The sequence below is a fragment of the Peromyscus leucopus genome, chromosome 6 (genome assembly GCF_004664715.2).
Source record: "Peromyscus leucopus breed LL Stock chromosome 6, UCI_PerLeu_2.1, whole genome shotgun sequence".
In the NCBI taxonomy this organism is placed as follows: domain Eukaryota; kingdom Metazoa; phylum Chordata; class Mammalia; order Rodentia; family Cricetidae; genus Peromyscus; species Peromyscus leucopus.
The window spans coordinates 40,954,199-40,973,898 of record NC_051068.1 but is presented as its reverse complement, the minus strand read 5'-3'; the positions used below and the strand labels follow the sequence as shown (position 1 = coordinate 40,973,898).

The 19,700-nt window shown below is 39.6% G+C and overlaps 1 non-coding gene across 1 annotated transcript; it reads left to right on the top strand.

The window, feature by feature from the left end:
- Positions 1-16,435: 16,435 nt before the first annotated feature.
- On the top strand, positions 16,436-16,508 carry Trnak-cuu. Its single transcript has one exon. It is a non-coding gene; the product is annotated as a tRNA-Lys (tRNA).
- The last annotated feature ends 3,192 nt before the right edge of the window (positions 16,509-19,700 follow it).

Sequence of the window (19,700 nt, the reverse complement as noted above, 5' to 3'; positions counted from 1 at the left end):
GCAAGATGTCATGAAATTTCTCTACCTGGCCCTGCAATGGGAATCAATGACTTCTGAGAATGTCACTCACTGGATAACAGCACAACAGCAGAACTTCATCCTGTACCAGTGTGCAATACAGACTGGGTGTGGCCATCCCTTGGTCTCATTGTCTGATGAGTTGTGGGTGTCATCTCCCTGAGTCTTTATTTTGGCAATTTCATGGCACACATCCCACTGATACTGCAATTTTTTCTACTGCTATAGTGCAGGTCCTATTAAAGGTCATCTCAAGGACCACATTGTGTCTCATACATTACACCCTTCCACTTTTCAGTATAACACACTGTTTAATTAGGCCTTCATCCCAGGAATCCTGTATGTATTTTTCTTATCACATAGCCCAAACTTCACTGCACACCTGCAAGCAACTCTTTCTGAATCTTGGCCCACCCACCCAGTAAACACTGAGTTCCCTCACATCAACACCACAGCCTTTACCTTGGCAATGAGCTATGATATGAGGTAACAGAGACTTGAGCACACCTCTGTCCAGTTTATTTCTCTGGGCCTGAGTGTAACATGAAGAACAACCATGTTTTCCCAAACTGTGCTGAGGACTCTGTCCCAGCACTGTGGAAGGCTTTCCCTGTGGTGAGTTCATCTCATTAACAAAGCCTGAACATAAAGTTATCCTGTCTCATATGACAGTGTGTATATTGGTAGGGAAGATATGTGACAGCATTCAGTGTCCCCTATAAACATGTATGACATGAACCTGCAGGCAGAAGCACCCACACAAGCACACATACAAAGTGCAAATGTACATAATTACAGAATTGGAGGGTAGAGTGCTTTCATAGTGTTTCCTCTGATAGTGACATTGATGTTTGTTTCCATATTGTGACAACAGAGTACAAATGAAAACATTGCTATTGCAAGGACTGGAGTCTTCAGGGAAGAGCAGATGACAGTTCCCCGGGTGCCTTTCCTACCTTCCCTGGAGAAGCCATGAGTACTGGTCTAGAGACACCTGTGCAGCTTCATCCCAAGGACTCTCTTCCTGGTGAGATGAGGGGTTTCTCTCCCTGTGGTCTTGAGGGACCAGCACCACTGCTGTAAGATGTCTGATCCATGATCTATCTAGTTCTTAGGATGATCTGTCATCAGGCAGGAACATTTCAAGACCTCACTATGTTTCATTCTCCCCATTTAAGGCCTCAGTGAAGCAGTACCCCACACTAAGTCACTCACATGATAAATTTCAGGTAGCATCCATCCCAGAAAATAGCCCAAACTTACCTAGACACTTGGGCCTGCTTTGAATCCCATCCTTCCTTTGTGGGCTCTGTGTTGCAGGCAAAGAACACTGATGTTACCGTGGCAGAGATTTACCTGTGAGGTCACAGAGGCCTCAGCTCACTTTATTCTGAGAATCACAAAGGGCATCCTGGCCTCAGTTACCTTTCAGCTTGGTCCATATTTATTCTCTCCCAAACTGTGCCAAACATCCTTGGAAACACATAGATTCCAAGCTGGAAGTATTTCAGAGATGCCTCCATGGGAATCACTTACATATATCTTGTGACAGCCCTCAATCTTTTCTGAGGTAATTGCATCCTTGAGAGGAGGCACACAGTTGACAATATTGCTTCCTCATCTCAAATATCTGAACCCACACTTTGCCTCAGCATCTCAGATTCTCCATAAGCATCACGGTTTATTACTGGCACTCACCTGCAAGGTGCCATCTTCTCCCCCTTGCATCTATCTCCAAATGTTACCATATCTCATTTCCTAATTTACATCTGCACCACTAATCTTTTAGCTTATGGTGGGTGGTAGGTTATTAGCTGAGTGTTAGCCTGCAGGGCCAGTGGTCCTTAGTTTTAGAGGGAACAGCACAAAAATATATAGATCAGTAGTGAATAAATATACAGCGTTCATGAACCACAATAGAATGAATTGCAGACAGAACCCAGTATGAGGTACAGAGAATCCTGGGAGCACCTGTTTTTACTTGTCCTTTACTCAATGGACCTACTACCTGAATAACTGTGTTTGTGAATAACCATTCTGTCTAGATATGTTTCAAGCCCACTGTCCACATGCACTTGCAATTTATGCAGTGATAGGAGTTCATTCTGTTACCCTGCTCTGACCTGGGACTCTGTCAAGTCCATGCTTTCCCTGTGCAGGGGCTGCAGTCTCTCATCCACCAGGTTTCTAGTGTTTCTCATGATGGGGTAGTGGGTGTAAAACATGACTGACACCCAACACTGAGGATTGATGGGCACACATGGCCACGGGGCCACTGTGCATTCTCTGTAGTTATTCAGAAGGTTAGAAAGTTCAGTGGATAATTATGTAAAGCTTTAAATCTTGCCTGAATTAGCCTGGCTCTCTCTTTGGAGACCAAGTGTCCAGCTTCTGGCATGAGGGATATTTTAGGAGAGTTGCACTGTGTTTTTGCATTCAGATAGGCTTCCATGAGCATGAGTACCCTGTGGATGTCATTGTGGGAAGTCAGAGTACCTGATGGAAGGACAAGCTTTTACAGCTGGTGAAGTAGTAGCCATTGGTGTGTCCTGAGTCTGGCCATGTGCTGTCTCCTGCACAGGCTCATTGTGGCTGTAGCTGGCCATCTGATTTTTTTTTTTTTTTTTTTTGCATCAGTATAGAATGTGGGGACTCCAGAAATTGGCTTTTGTCATACAATGTGAGGAAGGACCCATTCAGTTCTCTTTATGAATTCTATTCTTGTGCTTTTGGGATAAAAGTTGTTAATCTCTCCCACAAAGTTACTGCATGCTCTTTGCCAGTATTCATTATCTTGACACAGTGAGGAAATTTCTTCATTAGTTAAAGGTGCTACAATTTCTGCTGGGTCCATTCCTGTCAGCTGGCAAAGTCAATATTTTTCTAGAATATTTTCTAGAATTATTCTAGAAAATTTCTAGAATATTTTCATAGAGCTGCTGTATGCCATAGGGATATTGTATGCTCATTGTAAGTGGCTTGTACATTTCTATCAATGAAACATCCTTTACTAAGAATCTGATATTGGGAGATCTGAAAATCTCTGATCTTATCCTGTTGTTTTAGGATCCTTGCTTCCTCTCTCAACCAGTTTTTCCATTGTAACTGCTGGATGTATTCTAGAACAGCTGGGAACTAGAAAGGCACCTAGGACTGCCTTATGAGTCACCTGGCTAGAGGGTGGTTGACTCACACACCACATGAGCTGCTTGGTCTACAGATTTCCCGCCCAGCTGCAGTATGCAGCTGGTCACTTGAGCAGGGGTCAGGTCCTTCCTGAGGTTTGGGCTGCACAATTTCTGAAGGGCAGAGAAACTCACCAGTAGCTGCCCTGGTACTTTAGGATTTGGTCATGCAAGTAGCCCCAGTAGGTACGCAAGGGGCTCAGAGTAGCTCTGGGGTGCTAGTGTGGCTCACAAGTCTCTGAGCCAACTGCTGCCACTACCACACAGGCTGCGGGCAGGAACTGCAGGAACTGCAGGGAGTGTGGGGTCTTTTTGTCATGTGGGTGCCACTTATTACAATCAATCCACATGAGTCTATTAAATGGATAACAGAATTTATTAAGATGTAAGTTGAGGAAATATGCTCACGATTACAGAGCAGAGTAGACAGCAGAAGTCATCCTCTGATCTGACCAGGAGCAAATCCACCTCACAGACAGGAGCAGGGAGAATAGGCATGTGATCCTTCTTCCTTTCCTTATAAGAGTTCACATACAAGGCAGGAGGCACCACGACCTTTGGACCATATGGCCCAAGGTTATGGGCAGAGCAAATACCACTACAAATATGTGTGTCATTTCCTTAGTGCATCCACACATAAATTTATTTATATCAACTCCATTACACACACCTAAGCCAATATAGTTTCCTTTGCTTTTTGTTCTGTCTCTGGGTTGAGCATCGCAGATAAATGAGTCCATGGCTTAGCATCAATGAGAAATTATAACTTGGCTATTAGGCATCTGACCACAAAAACAAGCCCTAGACTACCTTTAGTTGCTTGGTGCTTCTAATACGATTGGTGTGGGCAGGTTGATTTTAATAATAACAATAGCTAACATATGTCAACATATTTCTAAAGTCATTTACATACATCATTTCATTTTCATGACAGAGTGAGATGGATACTTGCATTTTGCAGTGGAGAAAATCAAGGCATACTCATTCACAAGTCCCAAGTTTCTAGTTATAGAGTCAGAATGTGAACCCATGTGGCATCCTTTGAGAAGCTGTTATGCATAACTGCTAAGATTTCAGTCTGTATAACATTACTCATGTATGTGTTTTCAGGGCTGACAATTTGTACTGGATAACAAATTGGTGTCTTTTCCCTGGAGGAGACTGTTTCTCCCACTTTCAGCATCCCTTTGTTGTCTGTAGTTCTTCCTCTAGGGTTGTATTTAGGAATATATATATATATATCTCCATCCATCCATCCATCCATGTAATAACTATTAATGGAAAAAGAGGCCATAGATTTGTAGATTTGAAGGAGAGAAGGAAGAGGTATAGCAGAGGGTTTGATGGGAGGAAAGGGGAGAGAGAAATGATGTAATTATATTATAATCTCAAAAATAAAAGGAAGAAAATTAAACAAGAATCCCATTTAAAGTAAAGTAGTCAGGAAAGGCCTAGCTAAAAAGACATCTTGACAGAAACAAATAAATAAGCAGAAGGTATCTAGCTGAGATTCACAGTAGAAAAGCCTATTGGTGACAAATTGGCCTGGGTTGTGTTCAGGGGAGAAACAGCAATCCTCTTGGTACAGCAGAGAACATCAAAGGATTGCTGCTCCACACTGTCCTTCATGCATTAATCACATGAAGGAACTGTGTGCTCTTTTCTGTAATGGCTAAACTGAAACCAAAAGCATTCAAGGGCTCATTTTTCTCCACCAATACTTGTAAACTGAAGTCTTTTGGGTAAAAGTAATTTTAAAATCAAAATAAATAAATAAATAAATATGTAAATATAAATACAGATATAAATCTATTCCTGCACATTCCATTTATTTTCCTAAGGCAAAATACTATTGATAAGTAGACAAAATGTGGCTTCTTAATTAATAAACTGAAATGCTGACTTTGTGGCCAGTGTCTTTATGTTCTGGCATATGAACAAAGATTGTCCTAGATCTTAGCAGGGAGATGCACATGTTTCATTCTTCCTTAATGTTTCACAGTCCTGAACTGCAGAACTGAGTGTGAAGTACTATTCAACAAAAATGTGCTGATGAGTGTCACTTTACTGAGGAAACTGAGGGATTGGAAGCCTTAATTGCAGTCTCATCGTATATGGTAGAGGCTCCACCTACAATTGTAGGTCTGCTTGTTTGTATTCTATTACACAGACCCTCAGCATCTGCTGAGTGAGGCACCAGTTCATGGAGATGTTAAATCTCCAGACTTAATAGTCCGCATATTGATTTGTCAGGTCTGTCATGGTCAGGTTAGCATATGCATAAATAATTTCCTTATGTTGAGAGGGGTAGCTGATTTTGCTGGGGTTGCTAAAACTGGTGGCTTTCCAAATGCATTTGGCCATATTTTTAGTTGGTACTTTTTGATGTCCCTACCTTAAAGCAACCTAGACAACAACCTCAAATACTGGTAAACTAATGATTCTCTTATTTTCTTCATAAAAAATAAATAATGAATATGACCAACTGTTCAGGGTTGAAGGATCTCCATATCGTGCCTTTTCCCATATATTTGAATGTCTTCACAGTAAAACTATATATATATATATATATATATATATATATGCAAATATAGTTTTAGAAATGAACGTTGTTTCCTTGTAAGCATGAAGATTGAGTTCCAGTGCCAGAAGACTGCTACAGAAGCAAGATGTGGTGTGTGCTTGTAACCTAGTGTTGGAGAGACAGAGACAGGTGGATGAAACTCCATGGCCCACTGGACAATCAGGTAAATGTAGGCAAGTGAGAGACTTAGGTTGACTTTTGGTATTCACATGCATGCATAGAGATGTGCAAGCACACATGAACATATTCTCTCTCTCTCTCTCTCTCTCTCTCTCTCTCTCTCTCTCTCTCTCTCTCTCTCTTTCCCTCCCCCTCTCACATACAAATACACACATAGCAATTAAACTGATAAACATTTCAAGGGGCTTGAGAACACTGTCATTTATATCTCCAGGAGCTCACAAATCTGGTTTATAATCCGTGGCTCCAGCAGGAGCTTAAAGGAGAGCACGTCTATTTCAGGGTAAATTAGTAGTAAAGCAAAGGTGAAAAACTGGTCACAGTTATGTATTCACCTCAACTGTACTATCCAGGTGGCAAGTCTGTGAATGTAATTCAATTGGAAATTTCTGATAGGTTCATCATAGGCTTGCTTCACTTCACCGAAACACATGAGTTAAGCTTTGTTTTGTTCATGTGTGATCTTCAGGCATTTGGGTCCCAAAGTCTTTTTTTATTGTTATTTAATTGCTTAAAAACTTCTTACCTTCTGGCTAATCTACATTTTTTTTTTTTTTTTTTTTTTTTTTTTTTTTTTTTTTTTTTTTGGTTTTTCGAGACAGGGTTTCTCTGTGTAGCTTTGTGCTTTTCCTGGAACTCACTTGGTAGCTCAGGGTTGGCCTCGAACTCACAGAGATCCGCCTGGCTCTGCCTCCCGAGTGCTGGAATTAAAGGCGAGCACCACCACCGCCCGGAGCTCTCTACGTTTTGAGAGTTCTTTTTTGTTTTTTTTTTGTGTTCTTTTTATTATTCACTGTTGTTACTAATGCATATACATATTTTAACACAAATATATGTATATTTGGAAAGAAAATGGAACCAGAAAGTCGCTAAACTTTCCAGTTTGTATGTGAAAAAGAGGAAATATTTGAAACAAGGATGGCATAGTATTAATAGTTAGGACATATGTCTATCAACACTTTAGGGCCTTTCTCAGTCTGGATGCCTAGCTTTGTTATATGAATGCCCCTGTTATTTAGGTTGAGAGTAATAGCCCTTTAAACTCCATGGATTAGCTCAGTATGTCTGTCTTCTCTCCTGTCCAAGGCTGGTCATCTTTTTTTCTCCTCCTGTGAACATACTGTTTTATTTTATTTGTTGCCATTTCTAGTCTTTTCTCATCAATGCTGCCTCTATATAACTCACCCACCTCTCACCTGATCTATCCATTTGCATATTTTTATGCTCCCCACAATGATTGTTTCATTCATTTTGTATGCTTTGTTTTGCAGTTATGAGGACAGTACTACACACAATATTTCTTTTGCTTTTCTAAGGTATATATCATGACATTGTTCTGATCAGTTTTTCCAAAGCAATCACATAATTGGACTGCAGAAATGATTCTTAGGCAGTGGAAATGGAATTTCCATTTTAAAAGTATTCCTTATGAGCTAGCTTTGAATTATGATTTAATCCTCATCACAATCCTAGAAATTGTCTTTTCTTATTTTCAGGAAGTCAAAATTGAGACACATTTCCCTCACATTTGCATGATTGGTATATGACCAAGGTAGAAGCTGAACATTGATCTGACTTCATGTTAAAGACACTCATTACATGTTAAGGGTGCCAGATTTCCCTTTAGAGCATTTGAGAACTTTGTAGTTCTTGTGCCTCTGGAGTGGGTTACAAAGGGAGCTCTGAGCTGCAGGAGAATGATGTCTGGAATGCTGGAGCACCTGAGACCCTTTGGAATGCATCTTTAACCAATAACAAAAATGAGTTTCCTCTTTTTCCTAAACATATGCCCAGTTAAAAGTAACTTGAATTATTGACGTGGTTAAAGTTTTAAATACCTTTTTTTTCCTTGCACAAAATATCAACAATCAGTTTTCATGGTAATCTTCCCATCATACCACAACATAACAGACTGTGATCATTATCCACTGCAGGAAAGATGCAGTTGTCAAAATGACCAAGGAAGTGTCTCCTGTGTTGTTAAAATTCTATTTATACCAAGATGAATGTAGCAGTCTAGACCAGCAATCCCAGCACAACAGAGGCTGAGGTAGGAGGAAAATTCCAAAGACTGCCTGAGGTTCTGTCACACGCACACACAAAACCAAAACAAATGTATATTTATAGTGCCTTATATATCACCTTTGGTTTGTAATCATGGCTCAACATATGAACAGAGTTTGTGAACATTTTGTGCATACTTGTGGTTTTGAAAGAATAAAGACAATGATACAGTTAAACATTGTAGAAATAGCCTGGTATTTACAGGTGAACCACCTGGGCTACATCCTCACATTGTTGCAGGGCAGGAGTGAGGTCTGTGCAATCCCTTCACTTTCTGGTAGAACCTTCTGTTTGGTTATAAAGTTGTAGGGTTGAACCAATGACATATATAGCTCTTTCAATTTCAAGGTAAATTATTGTCCTAATGAAGCAATCATTGAGAAGAGATGTCACACAAAAGAGGTTCTGCATGCTCTGAGCTGCTTTTTTTTTAGTAAATTAGAAGTAGCCTTTAAATCAATAATAAGCCAGAGGGCAGAGCTGCCATGTGTGACTGAAAATGGTTCTTGGTCTTAATTCGGGTCACATTTCTAATACTTCAGGGTGGTTGAAATGGTTCTGGTGCCCCAGTGCCACACAAAACTCACATCACTCAAATCATTATGAAACCTTCACAGATGTGGACTGGAAAGATTTTTCCATGAAGTCAGAAAAATGAATCTGTTAAATGCCTTCCAGCTGGCATGCTTAAAGGCTCTGCATCTCATTGGAGACATGTTCAGGTTCATTTCGGCTGATGACGGATAGCTCCTCTAAATGTTACTTGAGATAATATGAAGCAATTTTTCTCTCCTAGTGATGAACTCGGAGAGGAGGGTTGACATTGAAAAACAAGTAACTAATATTTTTGAATTGAAGAAAAATGCTATCATTACAAAAATGCAAGGCCAAATTATACCATCTTTTAAAAAAGGAGAAAAATAATTCAAGGTCAGAATACAAAAAAAACCCAGAAGGCCAATTACACATATGCATATGGTGTGCATTCATTAGGACTGAGGGAGTTAACACCTTCATGCCCAGTTGGTTTAGGTCATGCTATTTACATCCTGCTGTTCAGAAAATGATGAAAAAGAAATAGGCCGCCTGCTATCACTAAATGCCAGATACAGAACATATGGTGAGAAGACAACACTTTATGAAGAAAATAACAATTATCTCAAGATTTAACTGACTTGATAGCTTAAGATATACAACTGAATGCACATTTCCTTAATTCCTTAAATTCTTGCCCTGGCCCTGGCATTACTACTGGCTGCACATCAGTTGTGCAATGTGAATATGAATGTGGAAGAAGCAAAAGCACACAATAACAAAGTCATGTTATTCATGTGCCCTAGAATTTTCATTCTTTACGTGGGAAGACATCTTTCTTTAAATGCCTCCATTTTAAATATTATAGGATTGGAGGACAAAACTTCTGAAGAAGGCTGACAAATAATCATGGAAATGCATATGATTTTCATACATACATACATACATACATACATACATACAACATGGACAACAATGGGCAGGATCATAGAATGTTAAAGCTGGAAGGGATCTGAGCATTCTCTCTGACCTTACCCTCTTTAGACGGAGAGCTGAAGCTGAGCTGTGTTCGGCTAAGGGCAGGTGAGAGAATTGTCAGAAATGATGCTAGAATATGTCTCAATACTTTTAAAACATGTGTGTCACATATTTGTAGAAATAAAAATAGCATCTCAAAAATAACGACTCTCAGCTGAGAAATCTAGTTTTCAATAGGGAAACAGACTCAGGAATCTATTAAAAACGAATTTCTAAAAAACAAGACACTTATACTTGGGTTTGAGCCCCTTACCATGAAAATTTATGTTTTTAAAGAAAAAAGAGTGATTCTTAAATATTGTTTTAGTGTCAGTTGAACTGGCATCCCTAGCCCTCATTAACAATTTATGTATCAATTTTCCAAACAGCCCCAAACTTGTATTCACCAATTATGAGTGGCACAATTTATATGATCTGTTGAGTGATTTCCTTTACTATAAACCTGGCTTATGTAATTCTAAGGTCCTTTTAACTCTGGCAGATTATGGCCCAAAGTACCACATTCATAATGAGACAAGGCATTCAAAAGAACTCATTTTCTCATTAAATTTGTTATTATATTTCCATGTACCTTTTGAGGCTATTATCAATTAGCTTCAAGGTAATTCCAGATTTCACTGTTGCTTATTTAAAAATAGTGTTAGCTAAGGTTATCATTTTTTGATAAATGATCTTATTATTTTTATATAAAATATTTATTATGATTTTTAATGTTTTATTAATTCTTAGAGAATTCTATACAATGTATTTTTATCATATTTGTCCCCACACCCATGAATACATGGGCAGTATGAATCAGACTTGGCGAGTTATTTAAAAAAACAAGCCGGGCGGTGGTGGCGCACGCCTTTAATCCCAGCACTCGGGAGGCAGAGCCAGGCGGATCTCTGTGAGTTCGAGGCCAGCCTGGGCTACCAAGTGAGCTCCAGGAAAGGCACAAAGCTGCGCAGAGAAACCCTGTCTCGAAAAACCAAAAAAAAAAAAAAAAACACCAAAAATGGAGAATGGAGGGGAAGAAGTTGTGAGAGAGTAAGGAGGTGAGGAGTGGATCTAAAAGGAGTTAGTGGGGAGTAATGGGAGGTACATATGATCAAAATGCTTTATATTATTATTGTTTTAAGTGTGTGTGTGTGTGTGTGTGTGTGTGTGTGTGTGTGTGTGTGTGCGCGTGCTGTGGATATCGCTCTGTATAAATAAAATGCTGATTGGCCAGTAGTCAGGCAGGAAGTATAGGCTAGTCAGGCAGGAAGTATAGGCGAGACAAGCAGAGAGGAGAATTCTGGGAACAGGAAGGCTGAGTCAGGAGACGCCAGCCTGCCATCCAGGGAGCAGCATGTAATGGTACACAGGTAAAGTCATGGAACACACGGTGACATATAGATTAACATAAATGGGCTGAGTTTATGTGTAAGAGCTAGTCAGTGGTACACCTGAGTAATAGTCAAGCAGTTTAATTAATAGAAGCTTCTGAATGATTATTTTATAAGTGGTTGTGGGGTCTGTGGTGCTGGGCAGGACTGGTGAAAACTTAAGCTGTGTGTGTGTGTGTGTGTGTGTGTGTGTGTGTGTGTGTGTGTGTGTGTACATGAGGGCAGATACCTGCTTAGGCTAGAAGGGGGTCATCAAATACCCAAGAAATGGAGGTAGAAGCAGTTTTGAACATCCCTGATGTGTGTGATGAGTACCAAATTCTGGTCCTCTTGGAAGAGCAGTATGTATTTAAACTGCTGAACCACCTCTCCAGGTCCCTAATGATTGTTTGATGATAACAAGCTATACCTAGATATTCCAGAATATAAGTCTCAAGGTACATATTCACAAATTTCTACCTTTGATTGATTCATTGGTATTTGACTGGCAGCGGCTTGAGACTGTATGAAGATTAATCTATAATTTTTGAGTGGCATGCATTTTTTAAAAGCATTTGAAGCTAAGTCATACTTACTAAGATTTTATTAGACTTTTAAAAATCTCTATGTTTTTGCTGGGCGGCGCACGCCTTTAATCCCAGCACTCGGGAGGCAGAACCAGGCGGATCTCTGTGAGTTCGCGGCTAGCCTGGGCTACCAAGTGAGTCCCAGGAAAGGCCCAAAGCTACACAGAGAAACCCTGTCTCGAAAAACCAAAAAAAAAAAAAAAAAAAAAAAAACAAAAAAAAAAAAACACTCTATGTTTTTATATTTTAATTCTGTTACTAAAGCAAATCTCAGCCATTAGAGTTAGGAATGCAAATAGTAAGAAGAGACACTTCCCCAAGTTGTAAAGTATAGAGTGAAAGGCTGACTTGAGAAGCTGACACTGAAAATTAGAGCTACCTCAACTGACTTACTGAAAGTGTTTGTGTTATTCAGCTTTGATTTGACTGTAAACTACTCAAGGACTTTAAAAACTCAAGGGAATTGTTGAATTACACAGTAAGAATTATGATAAAATAAATGTTTGTGGTTCAGAATTCATTACTCATCTCTGTTTTTTGTTAAAGCCCCAGCCTTGGTAGGATAACTGTCCTACTTATCCCAGTGGAAATTTAGAAATGCCACAGTAATATGTGAGATTTGGTTCATAAAACTAAAGGACTTTTACTACCTAAGAAAAAGCAAGGATTCTTTGGAGAAGTTGCTGCTTCTAGTGTTGGAGTAAGGAACATGAAAAAAAAAAAAGTCTCACCACAAGGCTTTTGACAGTGTAGCATGATGTTGCAGTTAACAAACATGCTATTCATAGCTATTCTAGAATGCATGTGTCATGTGGGCTGCAGGTTAGAGACTCTCGCCAATGTTTAGTATTCTTGGAAAGAAAATAACAATGTTAAAAAAACCTAATACTACACGGTATGTCAGAAGGATGCACTAATCCAATCTTGAATTTCTGGTAGCAAAGCAGCACAATTTTGAGTAACAAAATAAATAATGCATTACTTATTGGATTTGTTACACAATGCATAAAATAATATTCACAAAAAAACATTTCTACAAATAGAATGATTGAATAATTAGGAAATGAGGCAGAGACAAATCTGTATAAAAAAGTCCAAATAATTTATGGGGCTGCTCTTCCTTCTAGAGGTGGCCCTTGGGTCCCTACCCTAAGGTATATGCACAAATTAGCAACTTATCTGCATGTAAGGCATTGGGAAGGGCTGAAGTCTAATTTTCTAGTGAAGCTTTCTGGCAAACACAGTCTCAGTCAGTACAAATTTTAGTATCACCAGAGATAACCTACGCAGACTTATACCTCTTGATATAAAATGAGAAAGACAGTACTTCAGCTCTGTGAGCTTCCTCCTCTGGAATTGTAAGTCTAGCTCAAGAAAGAAAACATGAAAGAAGCCAAACATGAAGAGTCTGGGAATCTTTCAAAGAAGAGAGAAAAAGTAGCCATAATGACTACGTATTGAATGCACTCAGTGAGTCTTGTAACATAAAAAGAAACATGATAATATGGGTGGAAATGAATGAAATATCAATTAAATAAGCAAGGTATCAATATTGACTTATTAGTTGGGACAAAAGTGTGACACTAATTTAAAATGCCAGCAATAGGGGAGACAGTTGTGAGGTAATAACAACTCATTTTCCAAGAACCTAAAAACTCTTCTTATAAAAATTTATTTTAAAACAGGAATTCATTGATTTTATTATCTGAAGTTTCTAATCTGTTTTGTTTTGCCTTTGGCCATTTCATGAGGTCTTATTTGTGAAGGGACTTGGGATAAATAAGTAATGGAAACTGTGCATGATGGAAACATCTTATATGAGTATCACATAGGAAATAAATTACTTTAGGTTTTACTGCCTTCCACCAGGAAGCTCAATGCACTTTATGGAGTCATGACTCTAATGTGATAAAACTTACGGAAATGTGCTGTAAACTGTAGGAGACGATAAAGCATATGCAATCATTAGTTTGATTTCATAGTCACTGTCATTAGTCTTGGGTGTTACTAATGCATCAGTTGCTCAGGAGAGTTTCTATAGGTTGAAGAATGTGTATCCCCATAAATGTAAAAGATGGTTTCACTTATCTCCATAAAAACATTAAATACGAGTCTGCCAGCAGATCTTCTCTGCTCTTTCTGTTCCACCAGCAGATCCAATCCCTTAGGCTTATCTCTAGATCTGCAACAGAACACCAGCTGTATCTCCTTGCCCACTTCTCCATGCCTTCTGTGGATCTTCCTGGTATCCCTCCTCCTACTCATTGCTGTGTCTCAGTCCCCAAGTCAGGCAGATACCCCCTGCTCAATTACAGGCCATGCCGGCCAGAAGACAAGGTAGGCTGCACACAGTTCTTCTCCACAGTCTCTGTTTCCCCAGTAGACCCAGTCCCTCAGATTCTTGCCAGCTGCAGCCTCCCTTGCTCCTTATCCATGTATCCTGTGTGTATCCCACAGACCATTCCCTTCTGAACACCCCAAAATCAGCACATAGACTGATAACGACTCAAATCTAGATACCTAGAGTCCAGTGAAAAAACATAATCAACAGCAGCCAGGACAGTATGTTATCACCTGAGCTCAGATATCCTACTACAGCAAGCCCTGAATATTCCAACATAGCTAAAACACAAGGAAAAGACCATAAGCCACCTATATGAAAATGGTAGAGGTCCTTAAAGAAGAAATGAATAAGTCTCTTAATGAAAGCCAAGAAAACACAAACAGCTGAAGGAAATGAATAAAATTGTTCAAGACCTGAAAATGGAAATAGAAGCAACAAAGAAAGCAGAAACTGAGGGAATTCTGGAAATAAAAAAAATTAGGAATTTGAATACATATGCAAGCTTCACCAACAGAATATAAGAGATGGAAGAGAATCTCAGGCATTGAAGACTGAAGGTACAATAGAATAAATGTATACATCAATCAAAGAAAATGTTAAATCTGCAAAATTTCTGACACAAAACATCCAAGAAATTGGGGACACTATGAAAAGACCAATCCTAAGAATAATAGGAATAGAGGAAGGAGAAAATCCCACCTGAAAGGTCCAGAAAATATTTTCAAGAAAAATTTCCTAACCTAAAGGACATTCCTGTAAAGGTACAAGAATCATATCAATTAGATTGGACCAAAAAAGAAAGTCCCCTTGCCAGGGTGATCCATGCATCCCTCTTTGGGTTCTCCTTGTTACTTAGCTTCTCTGGAGCTGTGAATTGTAATCTGGTTATTCTTTGCTTTACATCTACTATCCACTTATGAGTGAGTACATACCATGTTTTTTGTTCTGAGTCTGGGATACTCTACTCAGGATGATATTTTCTAGTTCCATCCATTTGTCTACAAATTTCATGATGTTATATTGTTTTTTACTGCTGAGTAGTACTCCATTGTTTATATGTACCACATTTTCTTAATCCATTCTTCAGTTGAGGGGCCTCTAGGTTGTTTCCACATTCTGGATATCACGAATAATGCTGTTATGAACATAGTTGAGCATGTGTCCTTGTATAATTGAGCATTCTTTGGGGTTATGTCCAAGAGTGGTATAGCTGGGTGTAGATGTAACTAACCGTCTTATTAAATAAGAAACACAGAAACAATGTAAAAGAAAGCAGATCAGAGTCAGAGCTAAAATCTCACCCTTCCGCCTGCGGTGTCCCAGCTTCCGAAAGAGGGCTACTTCCTGTCTGTCCGTCTTTTAGTATTATTTTCTGCTCTCATTGGTGTAAACCAAACACGTGACTGCCTTGTCACTGTCTGAATGTACAGCCCCCTAGGTCTTAAAAGCATATGTCTCCAATGCTGCTGTATCCCTGAACACACAGAGATCTATGGGATTAAAGGCGTGTGCCACCACCGCCACACTCTGTCTATGGCTCTAATAGCTCTGACCCCCGGCGACTTTATTTATTAACATAGAATCAAAATCACATTTCAGTACAATTAGAATACCACCACATTCCCCTTTTCTATTTAATAAAAAAAAACAAAAGTTATAACTAACAAAAGAAAAACTATATACAAAAGTACAATAACTATATACAATATATACAAGTAATAAATACCTAACCAGGTATTTGACAAATCAGAGAAATAATTCCATTATCTATCCTATTTTGGTAAATCTAAGATGTATCTAATGCACTTTCTATCCTAATTAATTTTCAACTATAACTAACTAATCTTCAACATAACTAACTAATCTTCAACTCCTCAGAGACCCAAGAAGGGAATAATATTAGCTAACAAAAATAAAACAGGAATGCATGCAAGCAACTTCCAAAAAATTTGTCAGTTGACAGAAACAGCCAGCTGCCTGGGCAGTCACCTGAGGTTTCTCCGCAGTGTTGGGGCATCATCTTCAGCCTATAAGCTTAGTGTATCTGACAGACTCATTTGTGATGTAGGATGTACACAAGGTCAACAGTTCAACCTCACATTGGGTGAGAGCAGTCCATGTACCAGAAACACCTGAATTCCACTAGTGTCCTGTCATGATTCAGGATTTTAAATTCTGGAAATTGTTGACAGTTTTTAAATTCAGCTGTCCATTCTTCTTGGCTGTGTATATATGGCTTCATCTCAGCATCCCTTCTTCTCCATATCCCTCTATTAAATGCCAGTCTATTTTCGAGAGGCATGAGCTTTCAGCTGCTGTTCCATTGTACAACAGAATCCATCGGCCCTCTGCCTGTTAAGCTGCCTTCGAAGAAAAGGGCACCGTACCTTTTCCGGATGCGAAGGCCACTTCAGGGATGGGCCCATATTGTCCTGCCTCAGAAGATGCCTTTTGATAAAGCCATAACCACACTTGTTTTGGCAAGAATCAGTAGTCCCTTGTTTCGTGTTCTGTCTGTCCATTTTGTCCTGTTGATTCAAGGATACTTTGTTGCCCAGCTAACTCAGTCGGTAGAGCATGAGACTCTTAATCTCAGGGTCGTGGGTTCGAGCCCCACGTTGGGCGCCAGATGTAGCAGGAATCTAAAAGTTCTTATTAATAAAATCAAACCCGAGGCAAGTTATTGGGGTCCATGTTGGTAGATCAGAGAGACAGAACAAGCCACAGCTATCTCACCTCGCCAGATCCTCAGCTGGTCTTGTCTCCTCAGACTGGAGGCCTCTGAGTCCTCATCCGGAATGGGTCTCAGCTGAATTACTGCTCAAAAGCCTGAAGCTTAACCAGCCAAAACCTTCTAGTTTCTGGTCCTCACGCCTTATATATCTTTCTGCTTTCTACCACCACTCCCTGGGATTAAAGGCTGGCTTTCTGGGATTAAAGGTGTGTGTCACCATGCTTGGCTATTTCCAATGTGGCCTTGAACTCACAGAGATCCAGAGGGATTTCTATCTCTGGAATGCTAGGATTAAAGGTGTGAGTGGCACCATTTTCTAGCCTTTGTATCTAGTGGCTGTCTGTTCTCTGACCTCAGATAAATTTATTAGAGTACACAATATTTTGGGAAACACAATGCCACCAGAAATAATCAAAACACTAAACATACAGAACAAAGGAAACATATTAAAGGCTGCAAGAAAAGAAGATCAAGTAACATATAAAGACAGACTTATTATAAATTACACCTGACTTTTCATGGAGACTCTAAAATCCAGAAGGGCCTAGACAGATATTCTGAAGACTCTGAGAGACCATAGATGCCAGCCCAGATTACTATACCCAGTAAAACATTTAATCACCATAGATGGAGAAAACAATATATTCCATGATAAAGTAAAATTTAAACAATTATCTTTCTACACACTCAGACTTACAGAAGGTGGTAGAAGGAAAACTTTAACCTAAGAAGGTTAACTACACTCATGAAAATACAAGAAATAAATAATCTCACATCAGCAAAACCAAAAGAAGGGAAACACACACACACACACACACACACACACACACACACACACACACATACCACACTACCATCACCACCAATAACAACAACAAGAAACAATAAAAATAAATAATCGTGACTCCGGGAAGACCTGCCCAACTTGGCCCCAGGTTCTGGTCACCAGACAGGTCCCCTTCCAGCACCACCGGGAGGGATCCCCTTTTCCAACCCCCCTGGCAGCCCCTGCAATCTCCACGCCCTGCCTCCACGCCCATCTGCCTGAGACCCCAGCCAATTCCTGAGACTTAGAGACAGGCCCCCAGCTCCCATCCTGTCCCTGACTTCCCTTCTGGACCAGAGAGAGAGGGCTCCCATCTTGCCCTGGACTTCCCTCCTGGACAAGATCTCATATCCTGACCTGGACTTCCCTTCTGGACAAGAGCGCACATCCTACCCCGGACTTCCTGTCTGGACAAAAGCTCCCATCCTTCCCCAGACTTCTGGTCCAGATAAGAGCTTCCATCCTGCCCCGGAGTTCCCATTTGGACAAGAGAACTCCCATCTGGACAAGAGAGAGAGACTTCCTGAATCTGTCAGCTCTTTCTGAACCAAGTACACTGATAAGACCAAGAAGGAACCACAAGGAAATGGGCAGATGTGAAGGCAGAAGTACATACAACAAAATGAAGAGCAATACAGCATCACCAGAACCTAGCCCACCTCCAACATCTAGACCTGAACATCAAAAATTGGAAGAAAGCAGAAGAAAGTAGCCTTATGAGTAACATCATGAAGAAGGTAGAGGCTTGTGTAGAGGAAAAGACAAAGAAATTGGAAGAACGTTGTAAACAACTAGAGGAAAGGGCAAACAAATTAGAAGAAAACAAAGTCCTGCAAGAAAACAATAAAGTCCTGGAAGAAAACAATAAAGTCCTGGAAGAAAACAATAAAGTACTGGAAGAAAACAATAAAGTACTGAAAGAAAATCATGAAAAAGCAATGAAACAAATAAAGGAAACAGTCCAAGACCTGAAAAGGGAAATTGAAAAAATAAAGAAGACACAAACAGAGGGAATGCTGGAAATGAAAACCTAAGTAAAAGATCGGGAACTTCAGATGCAAGTATAACCAACAGAATGCAAGAGATGGAAGAGAGGATCTCTGGCATTGAAGATACAGTAGAAGAAATAGTTTCATCAGTCGAAGGAAACACTAAAGCCAACAAAGTCATAAACCAAAATGTCCAAGAAATTTGGGACACCATGAAAAGACCAAACCTACGAATTATAGGGATAGAAGAAGGTGAAGAATACCAACTCAAAGGCACAGAAAATATATTCAACAAAATTATAGAAGAAAACTTACCCAACTTAAAGAAGGAAATGCCTATGAAGATACAAGAAGCCTATAGAACACCAAACAGACTAGACCCCCCAAAAAAGTCCCCTCAACACATAATAATTAAACAACTAAATGTACAGAATAAAGCAAGAATATTAAGAGCAGCAAAGGAAAAAGCCAAGTGACCTATAAATGTAAACCCATCAGAATAACACCCGATTTCTCAATGGAGACTTTGAAAGCCAGAAGGACCTGGACAGATGTAATGCAGACACTAAGAGACCATGGATGTCAGCCCAGACTAATATACCCAGCAAAACTTTCAATCATCATAGATGGAAGGAACAAGACATTTGAAGACAAATCCAGATTTAAACAATACCTATCCACAAACCCAGCCATACAGAAAGCACTAGAAGGAAAATTCCAACCGAAGGAAGTCAGATACACACTCCAAAACACAGACAATAGATAAAGCCACAACAGTAAACCCCAAAGAAGAGAAGTACACACACACACTACCACCAAAAACAACAGGGATGAACAATCACTGGTCGTTAATATCCCTTAATATTAATGGACTTAATTCACCTATAAAAAGACATAGGCTTGCAGAATGGATATGAAAGCAGGACCCATCTTTCTGCTGCATACAAGAAACACATCTCAAATTCAAAGACAGACACTACCTAAGAATAAAAGGCTGGGAAAAGACTTTCCAATCAAATGGTCTTAAGAAACAAGCAGGGATAGCCATCCTGATATCCAACAAAATAGACTTCAAACTAAAATCAATCAAAAGAGATCAAGAAGGGCATTACATCCTCATCACAGGAAAGATCCACCAAGATGAAGTTTCAATTCTGAACATTTATTCCCCAGACACAAGGGCACCCACATATGTAAAAGAAACATTACTCAAGCTTAAACCACATATAAAACCCCACACATTAATAGTGGGAGATCTCAACACCCAA